A 17,703-nucleotide genomic window follows, 5' to 3' on the forward strand; every position below is an offset into this window, starting at 1 on the left:
TTTATAGATAATACTGATGGAAAAGATCAAATTCAACACGCCTGGTGGGTATAAAAAGCTATTGAAGTTAGACTATCTGTTTGCTTCCTGCCCACATACAAAAGAACATTTCAGCTTCTGTTTGTTTAGCAAAACCAGACACTCTTGTTATCAGCTACAAACATTCTCTTGAGCTTACTTTCTCACCCCTATTCAGGAACGTATTGTTGGTACAGCCAACAGCTTTAATATTCAAGGCTGAATAAGAGTGGTAGAGCATCAGTGGGCGAGAGGCAGGATTCCAGGGCTGGTGTTCCTGCAGCAAGCATGGAGCTGCTGAGATGGTAGTAACTGAAGCTGAGCTTTAGGAATTTCATCTCTAAGTGGGTTAGAAGGTTCTCCATGTAAAAGGAAAAATCTATTGCTATGTACCAGTACATAGCATAATTAGCATCTTATTAAGCCCTTTCAATAGAAAAAATTGCTCCCATGATCTATCTTCTAAATAAGCCATGTTCCTTCTAAGTAGGAATACACCCTTCTAAGAAATACACCCTTCCAAATCTTGAGTAGCCTCACTTGGTACTGTTGTTGTTGTTGTTAATTTTTATGTCTTTTCTTTTTTGGTAATGGGGCTCAAATTCAGGATGACACACTTTGCTTCTGAGCTACATCCCAGCTGAGTACTGTTTGCTGTTGTTGTTGTTGTTTTGGGGTTTGTTTTGTTTTTGGCCAGTACTGGGGCTTGAACTCAGGGCCTGGGCACTGTCCTTGAGCTTCTTTTTTTGCTCAAGGCTAACACTCCACCACTTGAGCCACAGTGCAAAAAAAAAAAAAGCCACTCTGGCTTTTTTGTTTATGTGGTACCAAGGAATAGAACTCAGGGCTTCATGCATGCTAGGCAAACACTCTAACACTAAGCTACATTCCCAGCCCAATACTGTTTTTGTTTTTTGTTTTAAGCCACACAAAGGCTGGGGTATAGCTCAGTGGTCAAGCACTAGCTTAGCTTGCACAGGACTCTGAGTTTGATTCCTAGAACTGCGAAAGACTATTCTGCCGGGCACTGGTGACTCATGCCTGTAATCCTAGTTACTCAGGAGGCTAGGATCTGAGGATCTTGAAGTCAACCAGGACAGGAAAGTCTATGAGAATCTTATCTCCAAAATTATCCAGCAAAAAGCCAGAGGTAGAGCTGTGTTCAAGGGGTAGAGTGCCAGCCTTGAGCAAAATTGCTAAGGGTTAGTGCCCAGTTCCTGAGTTCAAGCCACAGTACTAGCACCAAAAAACAAACAAGCAAGCAAACAAAAGCCCCTACAAAATGTATTTCAACTCATATGTTGGACCAAAGGACCACTTTCTGAGTTTCTTTTACTATCCTCTCTTGGTTAGTGCTCTTTCTTTTAGTGCACATGAAAAATGTATTGACCACTTAGATATCTATGGCCTGCACATTTGTCTTTGACCCATTAGCTGCTGCTTGAATGACAAGTTCTAAAGCTTCCTTCCAGTTTCCCTTTGAAGGTTCTAGTTTATTAGCATCCTTCAGGTTACATCCTCAGGATTGAATATACATCTCAATTAATTACTTGAGAAGGTTTTTTTTTTTCCTCTCAGGCAAATAGGAAAGCATATGGGAAGGCTCAGAGGTGAGTGAGGAGGAGAAGGGATTCAGAGAGAAGGAACTAGAAGAGGATGGAAGCAAAGATTGGCCTTCAAGAGAGACCAGTTCTACAGCATGCATGTCCTGATACCACTGTTCAGGGGCTACTGCCCTGTATTGTCTCACTCTTGTTTCTGTGTAGAAGTGATTCACTCAGAACTCCAGCTGCTCTTTGGGGCTGTGTGCCCTAGATCGAGATTCCTAATTTGTCCTACTCCTACTTCTACTTGCGGGGGGGGGGGGGGCTGTGACAGAATTATTATGCTTTCGGAGTGATCTGAGACCAAAGGAGCCTCTTCTGTCCACACGCTCCTATCCAGGACTGCTGGTTAGGACCCCTACATTTTCCGTAAGAGCAATTGTCTTTGGACACGATATTATATGACTCAATGCAGACACTCATTCACATCTTCCCGAGGTCTGATTCACTGAGTTTATCTTCCCAGCCACTTGGTCTCATTCTCTAATAGGATACTATGCCCTCTAGTCATCACTAAACCTAATGTAAGAGGCTGGGGTTGGGTGACTCATACCTGTAACCCTAGCTACTCAGGAGCCTAAGAGCTAAGGATCATGGTTCAAAGCCAAGCCCGGCAGGAAGTTTGTAGGACTCTTACATCTAATTGATCTCCAAAAGGCCAGAAGTAAAGTTGTGATTCAAGTTGGTAGAGTGCTAGCCTCAAATGAAAATGCCAAGGGACAGCACCCAAGCCCTTGTACATGCACTAAATCAATAAACAAACAAAATGTAATATTTTAGAAAGATGGCAAACTGGAGAGTGGTAATTTTATCTAGCGCTACAGTAGTCCCTCTGGGCTAGTTCATGGTAGCTTTTGTTCATATACCATGCTTTTGTTTTTCATGAATGAATACAGCTTTCATAAGTTTAATAGCAGCAAACACTATCCTACCGCTAGATAGTCAAGTTTCTATGTTATAAATGATTCCAAAATAGAGCTAATTAGACACAGGAATGGTTATCAGTCAGTTTGGGTGAACATGGGTGGGTGTGTACACCCATACACACACAATTACACTCAAAACTCTTTCTTCACTTCAAACTTCCCCAGGTCAGTCTGACAGGGACCTTAGAGAACAATCAGTCAGAAATGGTCATGTCATGGCACAGGATTCCGGAAATATAGTCTTTCATTTAGTTGAGTAATTTTTGAGCACCTGCCCCTGCAATACTGTGAACGTCAGAGTGAAAGATGTAACAATTACCCTAGAAGACCTTACAGGGCATGTGAGAAGTCCACACTCTCACAAAACTGTGGGAAGCAATCCGAAGGTTATGGAAAGTCAGACATGGTCCCGAGTGCTGAAAAGGCTGATTCGTTATTAAGCTGGGACATGTTTTTGAACTAGCTTCATATCAGCAGGGAGAAGGCATTCTGATCAAAGGAAGAGGGAAGTAAAGCATTGGCTATGGGAGGAAGAGTGTGGAGATGAGATAGCAGTTGAAGATAGAAGGTGCCAGAAAAAGGGGGTAGGACAGGAATCTTAGTAGATGAGCTTAAGGAACCTTGACTACTAGGTAGGTATAAATGAGGTGTCATCTTTTCTATGCCAAGAAGGGGTGGCTTTAGGATAGTTAGAATGGCAAGATGTGCCAGGTGCCAGTGGCTCACACCTGTAATCTTAGCCACTCAGGAGGCTGAGACCTGAGTATCATGGTTCAAAGCCAGCCTGGGAAGCAAAGTCAAGGGAACTTTTTTTGTTTTGTTTTGTTTTTTGTTTTTCGGTCCGGTCATGGGGCCTGGACTCTGGGCCTGGGTGCTGTCCCTCAGCTCTTCAGCTCAAGGCTAGCTACCACTTGAGCCACAGTACCACTTCCGGCTTTTTTTCTTTTTGCTTATGTGGTGCTGAGGAATCGAACCCAGGGCCTCATGCATGCAAGGCAAGCACTCTACCATTGAGCCACCTTCCCAGCCCTCAAGGAAACTTTTATCTGCAATTAACCACCAAAAAGTCAGAAGTGGAGTTGAGACTCAAACAGTACAGTGCTAGCCTTGAGCAAAGAGAGTTCAGGGAGAATGTAAGGCCCTGAGTTCAAGCCCCAGTACTCACACACACACACACACACACACAAAGGCAAGATGAGTAGAACGATTCAAGAAGAATGGGATTTAAAGGAAAAGAATAATCTACAAAGAAATAAATCTATTTAGAAACTAACCATGGAGAGGGAACAACACAGGTGTAGCACTGTGATGCTCAGGAGAGAGAACCACCTCTTAGGCAGAGGAGGCAAACAGCCCAATAGAAGCCAAGGTCCTAAGGAGACCTCAGGGGAAACTGAGGATTGCCTGGTGAGGAGGATGGGGTGGGAGTGGGGGATCTGGTTTCAGCTACACAGAGGCGAAGGGGCAACTGAAAGCAAATTACTCTTAGGTTTCTGCTCAAGTTGAGCAGAATTCAATGGGATATGATAGCTGAGGTTCAAATATTGTATTGAACTAAAAGTGCAACTGCTGTCCCATAACTGTGGGCAATATGGACACACTCTGGACAACACGGATCTCATATGTGAGTATATGCATACATGCCTAATATATACATGTATATATATAATATAAATATATGTAATATATACATCAATGAAAGTGCATGTATTTTAATATAGTATACATTGTATGTTTAATTTAATATACATAATTTATAATATTATATTACTATATAATAAGATATAAATTACGTTATAGTTTATATTATAGAGAATATAAATTTATATGGCTTTATGAATATAAGATATAGTATATAATTCATGTCTAGAATATGAATTATATTATATAAATATGTGTACTATGTAATATATGTATAATACATATTATATGCGAACAGATATATTACATGTATGCACATATATTATAAATGTACATGTATACATGTGTATGTATATAAGAGGGATTTTAAATAGATCATAGATACCTAGATATAAAGGTAGATAGATTGTTAGTATGTATATAGATGATGGAGATGTGTAAAGAGATGGACGTACCTCTTGGTTTTTGCACATGGCTGGGCTCTGACTTGGAAGAGCCACAAATCTAATCGCCCCTTCTGATTAAGTAGCGACCAGCACAGGTTCCTATCAGCAGCCTTCCTTCTTCAGAGGGCCCCTCAGTGCAGGCACACCCTGAGGGAGGGCAGGTCTGCTGGCCTCCAAAGTGGAAGACCTGCCCTTTCCTTCCTGCACCTCTTCCAGGCTCCTCCTAGAAGTTTTTCATGTCTAGGAGCAACAGCAGAAGCCCAGGCAGAGCCGGCTCTGACCTGCCCTGACCACCAGCCCAACACGCCCAGAACCAGCCAGGCTGCAGGGACCCAACCTCTCACTCCATCACTGTCTTGGGTATAGCACGTGGGCCAGCCAGCTTCATGAGAATGTTAGATCTTGGCCCTCAACCCTACCCTGGAGAACAGAACTGAGTAGAAGTGGTTTTAGATTTTGTTTTCTGTAAAAATAATAGTCCATGGAATAGAATTCTAGTTAAATTAGAGCACTGCTTCCAATAGTTACCTAAAAAGGATGTGCTAAACTGCTTTTTCACCCATTTTTAAGCTATAAGATCAGTAAGTTATGATAAAAAAAATGTCCTCAGAACACTGATGTAAACAATGGCAATCACTATTCCTGTATTTTTCAACATAACTCTTGTTTCCACATGAGAGAAAAAAAAGTTAAATCTCTAAATAAAACTCCCCCCTCTGCCCCGCCCCCCCTTTTTTTTGTGGATTCTGAGATTTTACTTCAGTGCCTTACACTCATGCCTTCAGCCTTGTTTTTTGCTTGCTATTTTGGGGATGGAGTCTCATGGACTTTTCTGCCCAGGTTAGCTTTGAAACATGATCCTCCAGATCTCAGCCTTTTGAGTAGCTATGATTATAGGTCTGAGCCACTGGTGCTGGTCAAATTTTGGTGAAAGACACATATTGAAAATGTTCAAATTGAGCCAGGCGCTGGGTCTGACACCTGTAATCCTGGCGACTCAGGAGGCTGATATCTGAGGATCATATTTCAAAGCCAGCCCGGGCAGGAAAGTCCATGAGATTCTTATCTCCAATAAAAACCACTAGAAAACCTGAAGTGGCACTGTGGCTCAAGCACTTGCCTTGAGCTGAACAGCACAGAGACAGCGCCTAGGCCCAGAGTTCAAGCCCCACAACTGACAAAAAGGAAGGAAGGAAGAAAGAAAGAAAGAAAGAAAGAAAGAAAGAAAGAAAGAAAGAAAGAAAGAAAGAAAAGAAAAGAAAGAAAGAAAATGTCTGGGATGGGGAAAGTCACAGTTCCAGGCCAGCCGTGGCAAAAAAGTTCTGTTGAGAATTCATACCAATAGTATAAAGCTGGGTATGGTGGTACACACCTGTCATCCCAGGTATGGTGGCAAGTTAAAAATAGGAGGATCCCAGTCCAGGCCTGCCCAAGAATCAAAATGCTAATAGGGTTGGAGGCGTGGCTCAATGGGTGGCAGTGTGCCTGCCGAGTAATGGGAGACCTGTAAAGCAGTCAGAGAAAACAACTCAAATGTGAAACCAAATGTGAAAATCCTGCTTCCTAAAGGGGGCTGGGAGGGCCGGCAGCGGGGGAGGGGCTGATCCAGGAAAACAAGGCCACAGAATGTGAGGGGTGGGGGTTTGCGTGGGGGAGAGAAAAAACTGGGAAAATTTGTATGATAGAGAAAAGGTAGCTAATAGGTTTTTAAATCCCTTTCTTCTGCATTATGTTTATTTAAAAAATGTGTGTGGAGATCAATAAGTAGGAAAAATGTGCAAGGACAGGATCCCATGTGTCATCATCTAGTGACATGATTTTAAGACTTTTACAGGGTGTGTGTGTGTGTGTGTGTGTGTGTGTGTTTGCATGCTAGTCCTGGAGCTTGAACTCAGTTCCTGGGCATTATCTCTGAGCTTTTTTGCTCAAGGCTAGTGCTTTACCACTTGAGCCACAGCACCACTTTCTACTTTTTTTCTGTGTGGGGGTGGGGGTGGGGGGGGAGGGAAGGTTAGCTGGAGATAAGAGTTTCACAGACTTTCTTGTCCAGGCTGGCTACAAACTACAATCCTCAGAGTAGTTATGAGCCACTAGTGCCCAACCTGACCTTTTGTTTTTGTTTTTTTAAGCTAGGATTGCAATTTAGTGGTAAAACACTTGCCTGGCATGCACAACGCCTGGGTTCAATTTCTAGCCCTGCAAAAAAAAAAAAAGTCTATGTTTTAAGTGCACAGGTGTACACACAGCGGATTTGTTAGCAAGCACCTAGGCAATTTGGAATACTGTAATGTATTTGGTCATTTTATTCTCTGGAACTTAGAGTCATTGGGAAGATGAAGGCCCAATGATAACAAAAGGAAAGAAACCATAGCAAACTGACTGGTGGGGACAGTACATTGAATCCTAAAACATAAACATGCAAGTGGTATGCATCTAACCTCCTGATCTTGCTGTAGGAAAGCAGGCAATCGGGTGACCCACTTGGCCTACAGTTACAACTAAATCAGAATGCTGAGGTAGGCCTTGACCTTCTCAAACGTGTAGTTTAAGCTATGTCACACATTTCCACCCCCAGCTCTTCTTTTCTCTTATTTGGAGAGATCTGGTTCCTGAAGATTCTTGTCTGATACGAGATATTCTCATCAGTCAGTGAAAGGAAGATAGGAAGGCAGAATTTATTTGTAGGCCAGCTTGGATCTCATTCAGGTCAAAACTTATTTCCTTTGGGCTTAATCCCCATCCTATTCAGAAAGCAAAGTGGAGAACAGAGTGTCTACTAGTAAAGCCAGTATATGCACCACTTCTAGGACCAGAGTTTGAATCTTGACTCTGTCTACTATAGTATATGTGACCCTGACCAAGTCAGCTGACTCCTGTAGGCCTCCTACTCTCCAAATTGGAGATGATAATTGAGTATTGAGGTTGTTACAAGAGGTAATGAAAGAATCTAGAAAAAGAATTAAGGTGGTTTGCTGTGGCTCATGTCTATGATCCTAGCCACTTAGAAGGCTGAAATTCAGAGGATCATGGTTCAAAGCCAGCCTTGGCAGAAAAGTCCTTGTGACTCCATCTTCAAAGAGCAAAAAAGCTGGGCTGGAAGTATGGCTGAAATGGTAAAGTGCCAGCATAAGTGAACAATTTGTGAGATTAGGAGACTTTGATTTAAACCTCTATACTACCACCACCCAAAAAACCAGACATTAATAATTGTACTTGGACCAAGATAAACATGGAGTTAAATCTTAAATGTCACTACATGAGTCATACTGGGCATAACTTTCAGTGCTTATTGCATAGCTTGATTGATTGTCCACCCTCTAATTCCAGTCATCTGAGGAGCATCAATGTCTTGAATCCTGGCACATGCTGTCTGCACTTGTTATTAACTTCCTCCTTAAGGAGTACAGCCTTTCCCTGTCATCCTAGACAACATTTGAGACCCAGTCTCTGGTCTGACCAAGTGTTTCCTGATGCTTCCAGCCTCTATTTTCTAGCTGCATGCTGTCTGTTGGATGGGCCCTGGGAAGACATGGATGACATGGGTATCTTTACAGAGGCCAGCTCATTATTGTCGAGTCCTCCTCTTTCCTTTCTGCTGCATCTTGTCCAGGTTGAGTTACCTACAGGCTCCTGTGGATAAAGTTCAGTGTAAAACCTTTATGTAAGCAAACCCAGCAACTCTTTAAGTGAAACAAATTGCCTGATCTGTGTGTTGGCCTTGGAAGGAGAATGTCCAAGATCTTGTTGTCTTTCTCTTGCCTGAAGATCTCCTTTCCTTGGGTCAAATAAATAAATAAATAAGTTAGGACCAAGGGGCTACTTGGCAGTATCTTGGTCTAGAAAGCCAAAACAAGATGCAAAAGAGACATTGTAAGATGAGCTTTGGTGCTCATGTCTGTAATTCTAGCTACTCAGAGGTTGAAATGTGAGGATTACAGTTCAAAGCCACCCTGGGCAGGAAAGTCAATGAGATTCTTATCTCTAATAAACTACCAAAAAGCTGGAAGTAGAGCTGTAGATCAAGTGGTAGACTGCCAGATTTGAGCAAAAACACATTAAGGAACCCAGGCCCTGAGTTCAAGCCCCACCAACAGCACCAAAACAAACAAACAAATGAATAAATAATGTCTCCCATGTTCCCATTCCATATATATATATATATATATACATCATATAGTTTTCAAAAAATCACTATTTTATAAAATTGATCTATAGAAGAGGCCTGAAAACACAATTTTTTTTTTTTTTTTTTTCTTGAACTCTGGGCCTGGGCGCTGTCCCTCAGCTCTTCAGCTCAAGCTGAGCGCTCTACCACTTGAGCTACAGCGCCACTTCCGGTTTTCTGGTGGTTTATTGGAGATAGGAGTCTCACGGTCTCTCCTGCCCGGGCTGGCTTTGAACCGCGATCCTCAGATCTCAGCCTCCTGAGTAGCTAGGATTACAGGCGTGAGCCACCAGCACCCGGCTTGAAAACACAATTCTTTAAAAGTAAGATTACCATAAAAGTTGAAACTACATCTTAGTGGAGGAGGGTGAAATATATAGTGTTAATAGAGATGGATCTGTAACACTGAAATCTCCCCTATAACTTAGATAAGCCTATTTTTTTTTTAAAAAAAAGAACTATATTTTAGTCAGGCATGTTGGTACATACCTGTAGTCCCAGCACTCAGCAAGGTGAGGTAGGAGGTTTGTGACTTTCAGGTCATCCTTGGGCTATATAGAAAGACCCTGTCTCAAGCAAAACAAAATGTAAAGCAATTTTACTGATGAAAATTAGAAACAGAAATTCTAAATGAAATGTTAGGAAATCGGAGGAAGAAACGAAAATCCCATTTTGGACGTTTCAAGCATACCGACCGGCCCTACAGTTTTTTGTTTTTGTTTTTTTTGGGGGGCCCGGTTGGGGGCCTGAACTCTGGGCCTGGGCACTGTCCCTCAGCTCTTCAGCTCAAGGCTAGCGCTCTACCACTTGAGCCACAGTGCCACTTCCGGCTTTTTTGTCCCTGCTTATCTGTTGCTGAGGAATTGAACCCAGGGCCTCATGCATGCAAGGCAAGCGCTCTACCACTGAGCCACCTTCCCAGCCCCCAGTCTTGAATTTTTGAAAGGCTTCCTGATATACTTGAGAACAGCATCTAATTTTTGTGTCAATATTTTTAAGAGATACAGATAAAAAAAGAGATAAGTTAGAGATTATTCCACTCTATAATGGTTAATTCTATAATTTAAAATTTCAATAGATTCTTTGAGAAGTCAAAATACTAGGAAACATTTGAATTTTGGAAAGGAAAATAGAGGACTGTCATTGCAAAAAACATAAAACAAACACAACAACACATACACACACATACATACACACACACACACACACAAAACCTCCATGATTTTGTAACTCAACCCCTGCTGGGGTGCAATTGTTTGTGTCTCTCTAAAATTCATATGTTGAAAATGAATCCCATTGTGCTGGTATTAAGAAATAAGGCTTTTTAGCTGGGAAGAAAAGACCCTGAGACTCTTATCAACAATTAACCACCAGAGAACTGGAAGTGGAGCTGTGGCCCAAAGTGGTAGAGTGCTAGCTTCGAGTATAAAAGCTCAGGGACAGTTCCCAGGACCTGAGTTCAAGCCCCATGTCTGACAAAAAAGAAAAGCACAGAAAGAAATAGGGCTTTTGAGGATACAGAAGGCACAAGCTATGAGGACCAGCCCCTCATCAGATACTTGGGTCTACTGTACCTTAATTTTGGACTTCTCAGCCTCTAGAACCAAAAGAAATGATTTTGTGCTGGTCTAAGTTATTTTGTTATAGCTCCGGAATAGTCTATGATAGTCTTCAAGAAGCTATCCACATGATAGGAGGTGAACAAGGTCAGTTTCTTGGGCCATTAATTGGTCACACAGGCTCTAGGCCTTTCTGGTCCCAGGCTCAAGAAAACTCCCCATACTTGACTTAGTGCTCTGCAGTTGTTTCATGAAGTGCTTCATTCTTTTTAAAAGGATTTTCATTTTCCATGGGTACTGCAGATCAAGTAGACAGTCCTACAGAGAAGGGTAAGTAAAAATAATCAACCAGCTAACTAGGTTGGTCCAAGATACACTAAGGCAATGGAGATTCTTTGGTCTGGAAAGAAGAAGATGTGAGCTTGTCCCAATCTATGAGGCTGTGAAGAGGGTAGTTGGGCTGAGCAAGTTTTGTTTTCTTTTTTTCTAGTCAGGTGTGGGTGGCTCACATCTGTCATCCAAGCTAGTCGGTTGGTTAAGATCTGAGGATCACGGTTCAAAGCCATGACACGCAGGAAAAAAGTCTGTGAGACTCATCTCCAGTTAACCAGCAAAAAGCCTAAAATGGAGCTGTGGCTCAAGGGGTAGTACTCCAGCCTTGAGCAAAAGAGATAAACAAGATTGGAAAGCCCTGAGTTCAAGTCCTAGCACCAGCAAGGGGGATGGGATTATTTTTCCCATTTTGCCTCCAACATAAATGGAACTTGAAGGTCAAAATTGTATGAGGAAGGTCAGCGTGGTGGCTTAGAACCTCAGGAGCTATTATTCTCAGAGTATATGACATTGAGCAACTCAAACTGCTCCCATGGTCAACATTCTAAACACAAATGATGCTACAAAAACTAGGAAGCATTACCTTGAAGGGGAATGGAAGTTCTAAAATGAGCCATGTGAAGGGCTTCAGGCATCCTTGAACTAACCTTGGGTCCCCAATGAGAAATGGAACAGAGGAAATCCAGTTCAACCTTAGTTCAACACATCTATAGCTCTTTCAAAGAATATATCAGAGCTCAATAGCAACCAAAGCCTCAGCCCTGTTTTTTGTTGTTTTTTTTTTTGTCAGTCATAGGGCTTGAACTCTTGGCCTGGGTGCTGTCTCTGAGCTCTTTAACTCAAGGCTAGTGCTCTACCACTTGAGCTACAGCACCACTTCCAGGTTTCTAGTGGTTAATTGCATAAGAGTCTCAGGAACTTTCCTGCCCGGGCTGGCTTTGAACCGAGATCCTCAGACCTTAGCTTCCTGAGTAGTTTGGTAGGTGAACGTGATAACTACTACACTACGGAAACCTGCCTCTTTCCTGAGTAGTGTGAGCCACCTGCACCCAGCTCACAATATTTTGATATTAAAATATGTTCCTGCTGGGCACAGGTGGCTCCTACTTGTAATCCTAGCTATTCAGGGGGCTGAGACTTGAGGATCATGATTTAAAGCCAGCTCAGGAAGGAGGTTTGGAGGTATGACACAAGTGGTAGAGCAAATGGAGAAAATGAAATCTGAGAGAAATAAAGAGATTTGCGTGAATTTGTGTCTAACACATTTATAAGATTATTTCTTTGTTGCTTTGTATGTCCCTCCCCCACAGTACAATCTCTGCTTTCACTATATTTGATGTCGGTATAATTTGTGGAGGAGATGGGGAAAAACAAGTCGTTTAAGGATACAGGTGGACCCGTTGCAACAATGAGAAGTACAAGTTGTCATGTCGAAAACGAACTTTACAACTTTGGTGGGGGGGGGGGAGGATTGGGTGTGGGGGCGGAGGGAGGCTGGGAAGGGATGGGAAGGGGAAACAAAGGAGGAGGCTGCAATGCTTGATAAGAAATGTACTCATTATCTTGCCCATGTAATTGTAACCCCTCTGTACAGTATGTTCACAAAAAATAAAAAAAATAAAGAAAAAGATTTGCATGAGATCATTCATGAGAAACTGACAGAACAGGGGTTCAAGTTCAAGTTCTTTGTCCTTGGCTGCCCTTGCAGTAAGGCCCACAGCCTGAGCACAGTGCTTGATTCCTGAATTCAACTCCAGAAAGTATCAATGGTGTGAGCTTCTCAAACCAGTCCTCCATCTCTGACATTCCTCTGACTTAATGCTGGGCAAATCATGAGTCTGACACAATATGGCATTCCTATCTTCATTTTCTGTGTGAACATCTTGGAAAATCATGCTACCAAGATGTGGTATTAAATGAACACACAAAAATGACTTCCTGGTTAGGCAGATTATTCATTCAACAAATTGCAATATGAATCATCTGTCCTTCAAGATTTTTAAAGTACGAGGTCTTTTCTCTTGAATGGTTCAAAAGTTTACAATTTTTTCTTTTTCTTTCTTTCTTTTTTTCTTTTTCTTTTTTTGGTGCCAGTACTAGGGCTGACCTCAGGGAATGGGCACTGTCCCTTAGCATTTTTTGCCCATGATTGGAGCTCTGTTACTTGAGCCACAGCTCCACTTCTGGCTCTTTCCTTGTAAATTGGAGATAAGAGTCTCTCAGACTTGTCTGCCAGGTTGGCTTTTGAACTATGATCCTCACTTTTCAGCCTCCTGAATAGTTAGGATTACAGGAGTGAGCCATGGGTGGCACCAGCTAAAAGTTTACAGTCCTGCTTCTCTGAAGTTTGTGTCTAAGAATGGACCAAAGTTTTGAGTAGAAATTTGCAGAAAATACTAACTTAATGGAAATTTTTTTTGTCTATTAAAAATTCTATCAAATGTGGGCTAGGAGCTGGTGGCATGCCAGAAATCCAAGCTACTCAGGAGGTTGAGATCTAAGGATCACAATTCAAAGCCAGCCAGGGTAGAAAAGTCAGTGAGACTCTTATCTTCAATACACCACAGAACCAGACATGGTGCTGTGACTTAAAGTGTTAGAGCACCAGCCTTGAGCAAAAGAGCAGAGGGACAGAGCCCAGGCCCCAAGTTTAAGCTTCACAACAGACAAAAACAACAAAACAACAACCAAAAAGCCACATTATATCAAATGAACTTTCTACCTCTTTATACAATAAATACATGGAGATGACAGTATTAGGAGGTGGGATCTTTACTGGTGATTATTCAAGTGGTTAGAATCATCCTGATTGGGAATAGTGTCTTGAATAAACATGTGAGGGTATAGCAAGAAGGTACCTTTAGAACTCTATTTCTTTTGTTCCTAAATCTACTCCATTAGTGGTATTTTTTGTCAGTCTGAATTGACTGACATAGTAAATGAAGGTAAGAATGTGTTTTGATTATGAAAATCCCATTGGGTGTATGACAGTAATCCTAGCTACTCATGAGGCTGAGATCTGAGGATTACAGTTCAAAAATGTCTGGAAAGGAAAGTCCATAAGACTCTTATCTCCAATTAATCACCAAAAAGCTGAAATACCAGTGTGATTCAAGTGGTAGAGTGCCTTGAATGAAACGGCCAAGTGAGAGGGAACACAGGTCCTGAGTTCAAGCCCCAGTACCACCACACACACACACACACACACACACACACACACACACAAACACACAAACACACACAAACAGAAAAGGAAAGAAGGAAGGAAGGAAGGAAATCTATTGTACTTTTTTTTTTTTTTGTCGGTAGTGGAGCTTGAACTCTGGGCCTGGGCACTGTCCCTCAGCATTTCAGCTCAAGGCTAGTGCTCTACCACTTGAGCCACAGTGCCACTTCTGGCTCTTTCTGTTTATGTGGTGCTGAGGAATTGAACCCAGGGCCTCATGCATGCAAGGCAAGCACTCTACCACTGAGCCACCTTCCCAGCCCTCATTGCACTTCTTGTCATTACAGATGGAAAGTAGTTCATGTTAGTGCTCTTAAGGTAACATCCTGGGACTGTACAAAATGCTAAGAGCCAAGTGGGTGTGCATGGCCAGCCATCAGAGGGCAGAGGAAAGCAATCAGAATGTGCCTTTACAGGCTAACCATTAACATAGTAACGTAATGACAAGAAATTACTTTGCTGGCTTAAAAAATCAACCTTGCCATGTTCTGGAGCTAGCACCTGTTACTCTAGCTATTCAGGAGGCTGAGATCTGAGGATCATGGTTCAAAACCAGCCTTGGCAGGAAAGTCCAAGAGACTCTTATCTCCAATTAACTACCAGACAGCTGGAAGTGGAGCTGTGGCTCAAAGTAGCAGAATGCTAGCCTTGAGTAAATGATAGAGCCCAGGCCCTGAGTTCAAGCCCCATGGCTGACCAAAAAAAAAAAAAAGTCAACCTTGGATTTTTCCAGAAAGCCTCAGCCTATCTGCATCTAAGAGGGGAACCAGCAGACAAACTCAATCACCATTAGGAGCCTACAATAAACTCTTTCCAGGCCAACCTTTCCTTGGAAAGGTCCAAAGATTCAGCCTAGATTTAACAGAGAGAAGTAAATAATTCATGTTAGTGTGGCCAAGTGACAGATGAGATAGGTCCCGCCCTCCTTGTAAGAATGACCAATGGCATTTTCCAGAGGTTCATGACTAAAATAACTCCCTATTGGGGCAATAAGGTCAGGTGGAGACCATGGGAGAAGTTAGGAGATGCCACAGCAATGCTGTGTAAACTCCAGGTTTACAGCAGTGAAATGAAACTTTAAAACCCATTGGGTTTTGCAAGTATCTCAAAACGAATTGTACGGGGAGAGGCAAGGTGAAGCCCAAGGCCCAGTGAGGGCTGAGGTCTGCCCAGAGCTCACCCTGGCCAGTCTCCACAGCAGAGAGATGCTCCCAGGAGACCTTCATGTTTCCCTGTCTGACTCCAGCCAACATCCCTGTTTTTCTGTTTATGTGGTGCTGAGGAATTGAACCCACGGCCTCAGGCATGCAAGGCAAGCACTCTACCACTGAGCCCACATCGTACTTTTTGTCATTACAGTTGGAAAGTAGTTCATCTTAGTGCTCTTAAGGTAACATCCTGGGACATCTGGAGACAGGAGCAGCACAGCGGAGCCTGTGAAGGTAGACAAGTTCTCCTGGGAGGAAGAAAGAGGAGCCCAGATGAATGGTTTGTAAATTAGATGGAAGACCTTGCCCAACAAGTCAAGTGTGGTGGCCCCTGAACAACATTCTACTTGTCTCTCTTCACATGTCAATCCTGCCTTTCACAACGATTTTATTCTACTCCAACAGTTTTTCTTTTAATTAAACTCTTCTTGAAAGTAGAAAAAAAAAAAACCCCAACAAATCAACCTTGACTAAGTGAAAGAAACCAATCTGCAAAGACCACACACAGTATGGTTCCAAGTATGACATTCTGGAAAAGGCGGACAATGGAAAGATGAGTGGGTGGGTGGCAGAGCTTGGGAGGGTACAGGGATTGAGGGTGTTTAGAGTAAGAAAGCGTCTCTGTGTGGCCCTGTACTGGGTCTGTGTCCTTGTAAATTGGTACAGATCTAAGAGTGAACTCTCATTCCAGCTGTGGCCTCCAAGGGATCTCAGGCTGTGTAGCCTCATCGATAGTGACAAAAGACCACTCTGGGGCAGATGCTGATTTGTTGGAAGGGTATGGAGAATGCCCTTTCAATGTGTGTTGAAAAAAGGATGATGGGAACTCTCTGAACTTTCTTCTCAATTTCTCTGAAAAATCTAAAACTTCTCTAACAAAATAGAGTCTAGCGAAATAAAAGAATGTTTTCCAGGCTCTGGTAGCTCACTCCTGTAACCCTAGCTACTCAGGAAGCTGAGAATTCCAGTTTGAAACTCACCCAGACAGAAAAGTGTATGCAACTGTATCCCTAACTAGCTAATAAAGAAGTGGGCTAAAGTGGGGCACTGGTGGCTCATGCCTGTAATCCTAGCAACTCAGGAAGCTGAGATCTGAGGATCATGGTTCAAAGCTAGCCTGGCTAGGGAGGTCTGTGAAATTCTTATCTCTAATTAACCAGTAAAAGGCTGGAAGTGGAGCTGTGGCTGGAGTGGTAGAGCTCTAGCTTTGAACAAAAAAAAAAGCTAAGAGACAATGCCCAGACCCTGATTTCAAGCCCCAAGACTGACACAGATAAAAGCTAGACTGGAGGCATAGCTCAAGTGGTACAATGCCAGATGTAAGTAGAAAAACCAAGCAAGAGTGTAAAGTCCTGAGTTCAAGCCCTAGAACCTGAACCACAAAAGAAAAAAAGAAAAAAAAAGATGAACACATCTCTTTCTTTTCTTCCTTCCTTCTTTCCTTCCTTCCTTCTTCCTCTTCCTTCCTACTTTCCCTCCCTCCTCTCCTCTCTCCTTCTCTCCCTCTCTTTTTCTTTCTTTTCTTCCTTCCTTCCTTCCTTTCTTTTCTTCCTTCCTTTCTTTCCTTCCTTCCTTCCTTTCTTCTTTCTTTCTTTCTTTCTTTCTTTCTTTCTTTCTTTCTTTCTTTCTTTCTTTCTTTCTTTCTTTCTTTCTTTCTTTCTTTCCCTCCCTCCTCTCCTCTCTCCTTCTCTCCCTCTCTTTTTCTTTCTTTTCTTTCTTTCTTTCTTTCTTTCTTTCTTTCTTTCTTTCTTTCTTTCTTTCTTTCTTTCTTTCTTTCTTTCTTTCTTTCTTGCCAGTCCTAGGGCTTGAATGCAGTGCCTGAGTGCTGTCTAGGGCTCTACCACTTGAGTTAAAGCACCACTTGACTTTCCTGCCTGGGCTGGCTTTGAACTGCAATCCTTAGATCTCAGCCTCCTGAGTAGCTAGGATTTCAGGAGTGAGCCACTGGCACCTGGCTTTCTTCTTTCTTTCCTTCTTTCTTTCCTTCCTCCTTTCCTTCTTTCCTGCTTTTTAAAATTAACAATTAAAATCATGTGTATTTGTAGCACATAACATGATGTTTTAAAAAAATATATATGTAGCATAACATAGTAAAAAATATTATTTCACATATCTGTCATTTGCTTGTGAGAACACTTGATTTGTCAACTCTTAGTAATTTTCATGATCACAATATGTTGTTAGCACAACTATGGTCACTGAGTTGTATAATAGGTCTAGTGAACTTATCCTCTAACTTCACAGGCATTTTCTTTTTTTATATTATCATGAAAATACCGTACAGAGGGGTTACAATTACTTGGGCAAGGTAATGAGTACATTTCTTTTTTTTGCCGGGTGTGAGGCTTGAACTCTGGGCCTGGGCGCTGTCCCTCAGCTCTTCAGCTCAAGGCAAGCGCTCTACCACTTGAGCTACAGCGCCACTTCCGGTTTTCTGGTGGTTTATTGGAGATGGGAGTCTCACGGTCTCTCCTGCCAGGGCTGGCTTTGAACCGCGATCCTCAGATCTCAGCCTCCTGAGTAGCTAGGGTTACAGGCGTGAGCCACCAGCGCCCAGCTTATGAGTGAGTACATTTC

This window comes from Dipodomys ordii, unplaced genomic scaffold, assembly GCF_000151885.1.
Source record: "Dipodomys ordii isolate 6190 unplaced genomic scaffold, Dord_2.0 Scaffold102, whole genome shotgun sequence".
Lineage (NCBI taxonomy): Eukaryota > Metazoa > Chordata > Mammalia > Rodentia > Heteromyidae > Dipodomys > Dipodomys ordii.